This window comes from Rhipicephalus sanguineus, chromosome 1 (assembly GCF_013339695.2).
Source record: "Rhipicephalus sanguineus isolate Rsan-2018 chromosome 1, BIME_Rsan_1.4, whole genome shotgun sequence".
Classification (NCBI taxonomy): Eukaryota; Metazoa; Arthropoda; class Arachnida; order Ixodida; family Ixodidae; genus Rhipicephalus; species Rhipicephalus sanguineus.
In genome coordinates this window covers 179,019,834-179,032,089 of record NC_051176.1, presented here as the reverse complement: position 1 = coordinate 179,032,089, position 12,256 = coordinate 179,019,834, and the positions used below count along the sequence as shown (strand labels likewise).

Below are 12,256 nucleotides of genomic sequence, written 5' to 3'. Positions count from 1 at the left end.
AAAATTTTATTTCAGAATGTATCAGAAGATTGTTAAAATCTTAGTTACCGTGTCATTTTGCATACAGCTAGTAGGGACCAGTTTTTGTATTACTTCTAGAGTTAATACAAGAGCTTGATTGTTTGAGGACAAGTATTGAGATTACATTGACGCTCGAAAAGCAGCAGCCCATTGGCATCGATTGCGCTTCGGTCGGTTATTTCATTCAAATTGTACCGCGGTCGTTTTCTTTGATCGGCGTTACGCAGCTCCGTTTTAAATCAGTTTTGATATAGCAATGCGAGTTTGTGCGCCAAATTTTACATGCTGCTGCCACAAAGCGAACGTGTCTAAAGCCTGTGAATCACGTCAGCTGCGGCGCTTCACCGGCTGCCAGCGTGAAAATTCAATGCCAGCAAGGAGCTTGGAGACTACCTACGAAAACGCAATAACCATGCACCATGTGGGTGTGCGCACCGGTGAGTGAAAATGCACTGCTTTGCATTTGAACATAGCTTTTTTTTTGTATGCGCTACGGTTTTTGTCATTTCAAAAGGTTTTACGACTCGTCCAGCTGATCGGATGCACCGCTTGTGGATTACAATGACATTTTCTAAGATTATTTACTTCGTTCTCACTTTTGCAAAAAATATCTTTACTGCTAAACTTTGTAACACAGATCACAGCATAAGTTTTACCTATTTCTGCACAAATTAGTCTTCTGAGATAAATGCTCATAAGTCCAATGCATGGTAGAGCCAAGTGAACTTATAGTATGTATATGCATTTATACATTTTCGTAAGTTTACAATCATACATATTACATTTGCACATACCATGTAGTTTATAGAGTTGGGAAATTAACTAACTTAGTATCCTCTAATTGAGGCTTGGTCAGACACGGTCCACTGAAGGTCACCACTACAACAAATTCACAACAAAGCAATGTTATGTGCACACTATTTTTCTCATGCAGTGCTCTCATATACATTCTTCTCAGACATGAATCACAAGTCCACTCACGCTTCTACCACAGTAATCATTATTTTTTCCTCTTCCAACCCAACCACAGCCTCCAAGAAACTGCTCATATCAGCACCCGCTCGGATGCTTTATCTCTGAACCTACCTCAAGTCAGCAGAGGATGTTCCACTACAGAAAGTAAATTCGTCGTCCCAAATCCTCACAAGGTATGGTTGCGGACACTTTACTTATTGAACCAATTTTTTTTCTTTCATCATTTCTTTCTTGCTTTTTCTCATGACTCAATTTTTTTCTTCTCAGGAAACTGGACAAAAGAGAGATCATTGGTTTCCAAGCTACCCACACCAAGTCGTAAGAAGCTCAAGAGTCGCCTATCCACCACCAAAGTTTACCAGGCGGACAAATGCAAGCCTTATACTGAAAAGCAGTGATAGTGTACGGCATGTTGAAGCAGTACGAAATTGGGTCCACAAATTATTGCTTCTTGCTTCATGAATTACTCAGTTTAGAGGAAATGTGCTGGCTTCAAATTTCTTGGATAGTGCATGTGATGGGGTGCACATACTGTACTTTAATCTACGTGTGAAACTTTGCATAGAGTATCACATGTAACTTGGTAGCAAGTGGGCCAGTAGTAGTGTACATTTAGCAGCACTTGTTCTTCCCAGTGAATATAGTTTGCTGCAATTGTGGAGGCTGTTGGAAAGCAATGGCAGGGAAAGCTACAGTAGTGCTGAAACAAAGAGTTATGTACGTGCACCGATTGCTTGTAGGGAGGGACATTGTGAAGGTTCTAAAATAGAAAACTGTGTGCAAACACTCGTGCCTTCATTAAACAAGGCATTTCGTGTAGTGGTCACCTGGAGAATAGTTTCCGGGTCGCTACTCTGGAATAAATAACGTTTGATGATGGGAGTAGGAGAATAGAAGCATGTGCATAAGGACATTTTGGGCAGTGTTCTATGAAACAGGCTGCTGAATTTGTAAAGCATTTGAAAATTTAGTCTTTAGTTTTATTCAATGAACTTCGCCAATACATTAATGGGATGATATGTAAACAGACGCATCCAGAAAAGAGGGTACAGCACCGTTGCATTTGTGCAAGCAATTTGTTTTGTATGTGAAGTGGAACCACAGACAAGTAGCAAATAATATTTGTTCTAGATAACAGACCTGACACATGACACGGAGTTTTTAAAAGTATGTTTATTTTTAACAGAAAAATAAATGAGTGCACTCAATAGATACAATCAGAGTTCAATAGAGTTGGCCAGTGTTTGTGCATGTTGAAGATTTGAATGTGTAATAACTGCTATTTCTTTGATATTGGCGTGAGCTATATATCCAAAAAAGGCTAGTTTTGTGTTCATGCTTGTGATGCGCTGCAGGTAGACACGGACCAGAAAAAACGAGAAAGGCACAAGGTGTTGCGCATCACCCTGTGTTGTTCTCGTTTTTTCTGGTCCGTGTCTACCTGCAGCGCATCACAAGCATGAAGACATGCCATCTAGCCCCTATTGCCGCCTTATTAGTTTTGTGTGACACCCATGTTAAGAGTGAGGCAGACAGTTAGGAGGTAGTGAAGAATGAAAATGTAAATTCAGCTTCTGCAATCGTCCATCGTTTAAGCAGTGTCTTTCACGACTATGCACCATTGGCACCAGAAAAAATGGACTAATTTATTTTTCAGTGCGAAACATAGCAATTAAACAATGAAGCTAATTATACACATTTGACAGAAATGATTACTCACTGCCCATTTTTCCAACATTGCTACTATTACTTCCAGCACTTCCTAGCTGTCTAGTATACTACTGTTCCAAATGTCTCTATTGTGCGCGCACACATCATGTGCAGTCTATTGTCGGTGCTGTCCACTGGTACATCATTCTTTTTTATTTATAAATGAGTGCTTTCAGGAACACGCGCAGGCATCCGCTATCACATACGTCAGTTGATAAACAGTGGGCGAGCAAGGGTAGCTCGCTTCTCGAAACTTGTCTTCCATGACAACCTTTACAGGAATGTTCACTTGCTGAAATGTTGGATTCAGGCTAAGGCTTTCCTTATTCGCCAACAGTTACTCAACTGAAGTGTTTGTCACTGCAACCTCTTTTGAAACATGAACCAAGTTTCCTTTTCAACGTGATACCGTAAATGGTGTTTTCCCAGAACACACGAGCTTAGCTGAACTGAAAGTTGAGCTAAATGGTCGGAATTCATCGTAAAAAGATCGGCGCGCAGGCACGAACACAAGGATATTGAGCACAATAACGAGAACACGTTATGTACAGGAATAGCTAGCACAACAGTGTGGTTTCACTTTTTTTTTTTTTTCAGCGCCGAGTGGGTCTCGCCAATGTGTTGTCAAAATAGTACGTCGGGCTGAGGCTAATCTTACTGGCACTGCATCTTTTGCGAGCTTTGATGCTGTTTGTTTATTACCGCTCAAATCGTCAAACGCGCATGTGTAAGTGAGAAAGAGGACGGGCAGCACTGTACGCAAGTACTGTGCAAGGGTCACCCATCGTAAATAGTATCGTCTGACGCTTCGTTCTGCGTACTATAAGAGGTATGCTGAACGAGCCAAGAGACATAGAGTTGCTCAGTTTCAGCTGGCAATTTTATTAAGCAGATGGATATTTCTATTTCTTGTATGTATTGTTCAACTCTGTAACTGACAGTGCTGCTTGTTTACATGTATACTGCTACATTCACGATTGCCAATAAACAATGTAAGCTTACTTGCTTGGCGTGTTTTTTGCCAGTTGAGGCCTTTCGGTCACCTGGCGACGTAACGGAAATATTAGTAGTAACGATAGGCTGCCGCGCGCGCGAATACAACCCCCGGACAGGAGTGAATAAACGCCCAGAACCAGCGGGCGCGCACCGCGACCACCCGCACCCGCCAGCAATGCGGCAGCCATATTGCCTCAACGCAATGATGATGATAGTTTTCGCAGCGCCATCCCTTGGTCGGATACTTTAGTTCACAACGCCACCGCTACCCTTATTTCCGTTGCACTGTCAAAGGTACAGTTTCCCTTCTGTAAATGGTAGTATAAGTATTCTGTGCCCGAGCCAGCCCGAGCACGCGAGCGGCGTTGCACGGCCGCTACCTTTTTTTTTTTTTTATGTACCGGCTGTGGGCGTTTTGTCGGCGTTCTCTGTAGTGTACTGCCTGTTTCTGCGGGACGGGCATGAAAGTTGAGACATTTGTACGGGCACGAGAGTGGCCGTATCATGAGCCAGTGCCGCATTAACGTTTACTTGGACGCGGTAGAATAAATGAGCATAATGAGTGCTCGAACGCGCCAGAACATTACTTTCGTTTCCAGGGCTGGCGTCTGCTCGATGCGCTAACCGCGCGGACACGAACGCATGGGAAAGGGAGGCACATAAGCCCCGCATCTCGCTGCAATTCACGAAAAAAAAAATGAAAAAGACCCACACATTTCCTTTGTGTCTCTCATTATTTCTCTCAAGTTTTATTAATCTATTCAAGCAACAAATTACACAAACTACACTTGTCGCGTCAAATAATTATCGCAGTGTCACGTGCTACTGTTGGCGACGTCAGAGCACAGTCGTCTACGTAGGGGAGCGACGTCACAGCACTCACTACCTTCTACGTAGGGCCATTTTCTCATGTACGTCATCCCCTCATTCTCTAAAGCGCGCGCCCGCGAGAGCAAGGGCAAGCAGCGTTCACCTTGAAATTTGACCCATTTCCGCGGCGCGTAGCGTTGCAAATTTTGACAGACATGATCGTGAACGCCCAGTGTATGCATTGCGCTCGTCAGCTCAAAATTGTCAAACCTGGTGAGGGGCCACGGTGACTTTCTTGGTGGGGCAGAGTCGGCGCGCTCTAGGAGATTACCCTGACCCTCTAGGAAGTGTGGAAGGACTCTTATCCGAAGGATCACATTAGCACTTAGGAAGGAGTCAGACGACTCTTGCCGGTAACACTCCTACGGGGGTCAAATGACATACACCGAAGCGTCAAGCGACTCTACAAATATTTTAAGTTACTCAATTGACCCATGCCCTACTCATAAGTCATAAGTCACTCAAGAGACACGGAAGCTCGATGCGCACCCCCGCGATGCTTTCGCATCCCACCATGGCTGCCCGCAGGGGGAGATATGTAATTTCTTATATACTTCATCAACATGTATATAATTGTAAATTGTGTATGTAGTTCATCAAAATTGTAAATTAATAAAGCATTGTGTATATATGTATATATAACAACGTGTGTCACGTCTTCGTATGATCGTCGAGGGCTCGTACGGAAGATTCACAGGTTTTCCCGATCTTCTCCGAGCCAGCTCCTCAATCATTATTCACTTCGTGGATATGGCGTGATTTTTTTTTTTTTCATACCCTTTATTTCGCGGACTTTTCCAACGGCGTCACTTAGAACTGCAGCGCCCTCAGGAACTCTAGCTTTAAACGCGCCGCAGTTTAAAGGAACCCTCACCAGGTGACATAACGAATTTTAGTTAGACATTGGAAGTTGTTGCGAGCCCAATAAAGAGCATTATGCCACAAGAATTTTTTCTAATCGACCCGTTAGAAGCTGAGAAAAACAATAATTTGTAGCGGCGCGAAACCATGATGCGAGGAGGCGAGCTGCAAACCCTTGCCTCTTGCCCCGTGTAGCCTTCGCAAGCCAAATCCCTTCCCTGCCCTCTTCGGCATGCGAGCAGGAGGATCACATAACGCATACTCATGAACACGTCATACGCACACAATGTCACGAGCCAGGGGCGTAGCCAGAACTTTTTTTCGGGGGGGGGGGGGGGGGGTCAACCATACTTTATGTATGTTCGTGCGTGTGTTTGTATGTGTGCGTGCCTATATACGCAAGCAAAACTGAAAAATTTCGGGGGGGGGGGGGTTCAACCCCCCCCCCCTTGGCTACGCCCCTGTCACGAGCGCATGACGTGCCCAAACCAGCCCGAGCCCCCGAGACGCGAGCGGTGTTGTGGCGGCGTTCTTTGCGCTTCATCTCTCCAAGTTCTGCCGAATGCGCCCTCGCCAATCACTTGGCTTTCAACCTATTACTGGGCACTAAAGCTACGACATTTGTACGGACGCGAGACTAGTGGTGTACCGCATGAAAATCTAGTTAGACGCGGGAGGATAAATGAGTCTAATGAGCGCTGCGACGCAGTAGAAAATTGGTTTTGTTGTAAGGGGTGGCGTCTGCACGATGCGCCAAGCGCGAGAACACGAAGGCGTGCGAAACGTCTCGAATCTCGCTGCGATCCGCAGCGAAAATTAAAAAAGGAAAACGCACACATTCCGTTTGTGTGTTTTATTATTGCGCTCAAGTTTTATCCATCCATTCAAGCAACAAATTACACAAACTACACGTCTTGTCAAATATTTATCGCAGTGTCACGTGCTACTGTTGGCGACGTCAGAGCCTAGTCGTCTACCTAGAGGAGCGACGTCACAGCACTACCATCTACGTAGGGCCATTCCACCATGTACGTCATCCCCTCATTCTCTGGGCGCGCGGCCGCGAGAAGGGCATGCAGCGTTCAGCTTGAAATTTGACCCATTTACGCGGCGCGTAGCGTTGCAAATTTTGGCAGACGTAATCGTGAACGCCCAGTGCATGCATTGCGCTCATCAGCTCAAAATTGTCAAACCTGGTGAGGGGCCCTTTAAAGGAAGAAGAAATATCTAAGAGCGGTCTGATTCTCCATTGTCCACACTTGCAGCGCGTTGCGCAAGCACATAGAAGTAACAACTGTGACAGTTGTTAGTTCACGCTTGCCCTGTGCATGCCTGTGCGTTCTTTTAGGGCGTCCTTCTTTGCGCTTCAGCGGCGCGCTGCAAGTATCGAGCTGCTTGTGGTTCTACGTGTGACATTTCAGTTTCTTGCTATCGCATTCATTGCTTCGGCCTTGCGGCGAAACTGTGACTTTTTTTTGTAAATGTTTCTCCTTCCCTGACACCCTTCCTCTTTCGATTTCAGTTTGTGCTCTGCAATTTACTGACGTATTGGCCTCGAGATCTTGAAGTGGCACCCTCTCGCGTGTGACGTAAGGGCGGGGACTCCGCTATCAACCACGCTGCAGCAGCCGCTGCTCCTGTATGCGGATCGTCTGCTTCAGGCGAGAACTTTGTCGAACGAGCAGCCTCGCAACGGTCAACTAGCGCCTGCAACGAATGTTTTCGAGTGTAATCTCTTAGTTGCGGCCCAATCCACAGGGCCAAGAAATCCCCCGGATGGCCGACGAATGCGCCGATGCCACCGACCGCATTGCTGGTAAGAAAGTGAAACTATGTGAGTGTTCTCGCTCGTTATCTTGTTTCTGACGTACGATACTAATTAGTTTGGGTGTTTCTTCCAATATTTCAATAAGCGTGCCGTTCTCCAGCATCTACAAGTATGTAGACAAAGCTTGTGAAAGGTCGCGGTGCCTCATCGAGGGCGAGACGGTGTACGACGCAGGCCACGTGTTGAATGCGCGGTCGAGGCTGTCAACGGAGATCGCATCACCATCGCAGCTCTCGTCCTGCAAACAAGTGCGCAAGTGCCGCCTTGTTGCACACCCCCCTGCCGATGCCCATGATCGCAGTTTGTCCCGTAATGTTGGTTCAGTGAGAACGATATTACGTCGTAGTTCATATTAATACCGCACAGGGCCGTCGCATGAGTATTAGAATATAACAAATAGTTAATCGCTGATTATACCACGCACAGGGCCACAAAGATTAACGTGGCAAAGGCAAGATGGGTCGAGTTTCACGCCACGCAGCCTAACGAAAAGCTTAAAGAGCTCCACTTTTAAAAAAGTGTCTGCACTGCCTCAGGAGAAAGCTTTTAGAGAATGTGCACTGAACAGCGGCAACAGGTTTCGCTTATGACTTTACGATAAGCAGTCCGCTAGGCGCGCGCTTGCCTTCATAAGTAAAATACGTATGTACACTATCCAAATGCAGCCGTAGTCTCAGATATCCTGCGCCGCTCAGCTGAGCTCACGAAGCGCGCTTTCCTGCGAGGCGATTCGGAGGCCGCGTCGTCGGCTCCTTGTCTAGGGGCCTTCGCGGCAGGTTGTGGGACGGCACCGCACCTGGTGTAAGTCGCCTATGCTTATAGCCTGCGTATTGCCTTAGTATTGGCGAAGCGCTTAAACACGGTCACAAGCCTACCTAAGAGTGGCACGTACGGTGGGTAGCAGAAGTCACTGTCCGCGAAGTGATTGCTGCATACGGTCGATGAAGGCGTGGGGCGCTTTCCCGTTATGAGCTTGACTATCCACTCCTTCTTCAGCTTTGGGTCCTTAGGATAGTTGTGAAAGCTAACGCCTTTTTCACGAGCGGACGAAGCACACTGAGGCACAGAGCAGTACTTCACCATTGCGCAGCGCTCGCCGCGGAGACAAGCGGCCGCAGTTCTAAGAAACAAAGAGCTGTAGTTCTAAATGAACGTTAAAAGCAAACCCACGGTTGTTCGAACAGCGTCAGTAGCCACCATACGCAAGATAACCAATTGAACTGCTTTTTTGTTGAGATTTACCACACTGGTGGTTTCAACACGGCACTGGGCCTACGTAGCAGACGAAAGCGCGCGAATCCCCGCTCTGGCGTCATACAGGCGCCGTTCGCAGCGCCGCCATCGGTCGCACACCAGACCAATAGCTGCGCGCCTTCCTCTGCATAGCACATTTTCAATATGCTGTCTCTACAGTTCTTATACGTATTCTGAAGGCATCAGTGATTCTTCATGAACGTCCGTCTAGAATTAAAGAAAAAAGAAAGAAAAACTTCATTGGGTCACGGATTAACGGGTCATTATAACGGTCAGCCCAGGAAGCTTTATTAACCTTTATGGAATGTGGTATTGCATCACCGTACCGACACTTAGTATGTTCTCCTTCGTTTATTTCTTATTATTCAATTTGTTTTAGTCCCCTCGTGTTATTTATTTATTTATTTATTTATTTATTTATTTATTTATTTATCTGAATATACCTTACATGGCCACATGCGCATTGAGTAAGGGGGACTTGACAGAAATTGCATAAACCAAAAATAGCGCGTTTACATGAAATAAGCACAAAAGATATTATATAAAAACGCAGCATGTTAAACAAAAGAGAAGTAGTACAATAAAATGTGAATGACACAAGAACCATGCACAAAAAAGTTGGCATCGAAGAGTGAAATACAAGATAATAAAAATACATAAATAAATGAAAGCGATACAATGGATACCATGGGACACAATGGGAAAAAAATGGGGGGGGGGGGGACTACAACATCAAAGCCATCGCACATGTAACTGCGCAAGCAACTGAATGACCCCTTAAAACACCAATCACTACATACGAAAAGTTAGGCAGGACATGGTCTGCTGGTGATATGTTAAGTGACTGCGGAAATTTCACTGAGTTAGTTTCCGCGATTATGGCATCAGGTAAGCTGTTCCGCAGTCGTATGATACGTGGAAGCACCGGATAGTTGAATGCGTCAGTGTTACCGTAAAATCGCGTGAAGCTTAGATGATTGTGTATTCTACGAGATGTGCGTGGTGATGTATGCAGGCCTAAGACATGATGGTCGAACTGGTACACGTATTTATGGAATAACGACAGCAGGGCAATACATTGCGACGGTCACTTAACAGCTCGAGGGAAAGAGAGAATTTTATTTGCGTCACACTTGAACGGTAGTCATAGTATTGAGCAATGAAGCAAGCCGCTCTGTTTTGGATTGATTATAATGAAGTAATTAAATACTTTTGATGGGGAAACTAGATAAAAGAAGAAAACAGAAGCTGTGGGCGGACGAATGCTTGAAAATCAAGCTTGCGAATGAGCGAAGGCGAGTTTCGAAGGTTAAGTAGCCTAATGACATATATACGTTGGCACACACGTTAGTAATATGGGTAGTCCATGAAAGGAAGATACAGTCTGTTTGTAAGTTAGAGTCCATGTAAAAGTGTAAATCTGTTAATTTCAGTATTTGAGTCTCGCATGACAAACATCTCCGTAATCCGTGCTGCTTCGTGAAAAAGAAGTTATTAGATTCGAGATGACGGTAAACATGAGATACGGTAATGTGTTCCATCATTTTACAACAAATGCACGTTAATGATATGGGTCGGTAGTTTCCAACTAGGTTTTTGTCGCCATTTTCAAAGATGGGTACAACTTTGGCGGTTTTCCAATCGGTGGGAATCTGACCAGTGTTTAGAGATCGCTGGAAAATGTGGCATAAAATCTAGCTAGAAACCGAGCCCGTGTTTTTTTTTTTAGAATTTTGGAGTTAATATTATCGATACCTGCTGTAGTGGATAGCCTGAGATTATCAATTGGGTGCGCAATACCTTCGATTGGTATATATACAGGGTGTTTCAGCTAACTTGCGCCAAGTGTACTTTTTAATTCCGCGCACTCTAGAAAAAAGCTGGAAGAAATTTAACGGGGCAGTTATCTTAGCATAGCTAAAGCAATTCGAAGTTGCTTAACAAACGTGACAACTCTCCTAGTTAATATTTTTCGTTACAGGTACTATTTTAAAGGTTTGTTAAGCAGTCTTTGTTAATTACCCAGCTTATCTGATTGGCAGTTATACTAGCATGGATAAAATATTCTGACGTTTCAGAACAAGTGCTACAACTTTTGCATTGAACATTTTTCTCTAGAGTCAATATTTAAAAAGTTCATTAAGCAATCTTTGTTAATTGCTGAGCTTAGTGGATTGGAAAAATTAATCTAACGTGCTCTATATGGCTCAGAGCAATACTACGATTATTGGAGACGCGTAGCGCCCATGCTTAATTTTTTAATACTTGGTGCTTTTTAGCTGAAACACCCTGTATATGGGTGTCGTGTACTGGTAGTCACGATTCGTGACCACGGGCAGGTCATCTAGGCTTCCTTTCTTGAATATGGATGAAAAGAAACGATTGAAAGCGGATGAACACTCATTGTTTGGAAGAGGAGCACCGTTATGATCGTGTAACACAATGCGGTTAGAGTGATCATTAGGGCGTAAGATTTGCCAGAATTTCTTAGGGTTAGATTTGAGCAGTGAGGGAAGATCATGAGCAAAATATTTGTCTTTCGCCGCAGAAAGAGCGTAGTACTAATCTTTTGAGCAGCAGTCATATTTTTACGAAGATGTCGGGTTGTCCGAACGTTTTGCGGCTTTGTACAAGCGTTTCATTTTGTTTTGGAGCTGTCGAGAGAGAGAGAGAGAGAAATAACTTTATTTATCCCATCTTAAGGGAAAGGGGCTGCGAGATGAAGGCGAGGGATCCTACTCGCGGTAGGCCTCCTCTACCACCTCAGCCCACCTCAGGATAGCTTCCTGAAGTGCGGGGTTGTAGCTGCGCATGGCAGCCTCCCACAGCTCCTCACTACTTAATCATTTACGAAGGCTCTGGGGAGGGGAGTGACGTTTGCATTGCCACATAATGTGGTTAAGGTCCGCTCGCCTGACAGAACAAAACTTGCAGTGCGAATTAGGGTACATCCCGGGGTAAATTTTGTGGCGTAAGACAGGGGAAAGAAAAGTGCGGGTTTGTAGTCTACGCCATAGAACCTCGCGGCTGCGTGAGGACCGACGTAGTAAAGGCGGGAGGGTTTGGCGACCTACGCGGTAATGCCCGCAAATGTCGTGGTACGTAACCAATCTGTCCTTAGAGGTAAATGCAGGAGGAAGATTATTGGTTTCTGAAGCGTCCCCTAGCCGAGCCTGCGCTCGGATCATGAAAGCTCGAGCGCTTGCATGAGCCGCCTCATTACCAATTAGGCCTGCGTGAGCTGGTGTCCAGATTAATGTAGCAAGCTGGGATGGCGGATTACGAGAGAGAATGGCTAGGGCTGTCCTACAAACCCTACCCGCTCCGAAGATGTATATGGCAGTTTTTGAGTCACTTACAATGAGAGACGAATTAGTAATTGTTGCGACGAGTGCTACCGCGGCCTCCTCCGCTGTTATTTTTATAAGAGGCACGTGTTGGTCGACCAGTGCGCCCAACTTGCCTTTGAACATCATCCAGTTATCTTCAATGGGCCTTGAGTAGAACGATGGCAAAAGTGAACGGCTAAAGAAGGAGTCAAGTTCTCTGTTAATTTCGACATAGCTTCCCTTGTTATAATCGCGTTTGGTCTCTGTTTCAACACCCGCGAATTGAAAAGGGACATTAATGTTTATCATCCTTGTATCATTAGGATCACAAGCACGACGTGATTATGCTTATATATATATATATATATATATATATATATATATATATATATATAATATATATATATATATA

The 12,256-nt window shown here is 45.0% G+C and overlaps 1 long non-coding RNA gene across 1 annotated transcript; it reads left to right on the top strand.

The window, feature by feature from the left end:
• The first annotated feature begins 434 nt into the window (after window positions 1-434).
• Window positions 435-2,365, top strand: LOC125757009 (uncharacterized). Its single transcript, XR_007414996.1, has 3 exons — window positions 435-458; window positions 1,052-1,169; window positions 1,264-2,365. It is a non-coding gene; the product is annotated as an uncharacterized LOC125757009 (long non-coding RNA).
• The last annotated feature ends 9,891 nt before the right edge of the window (window positions 2,366-12,256 follow it).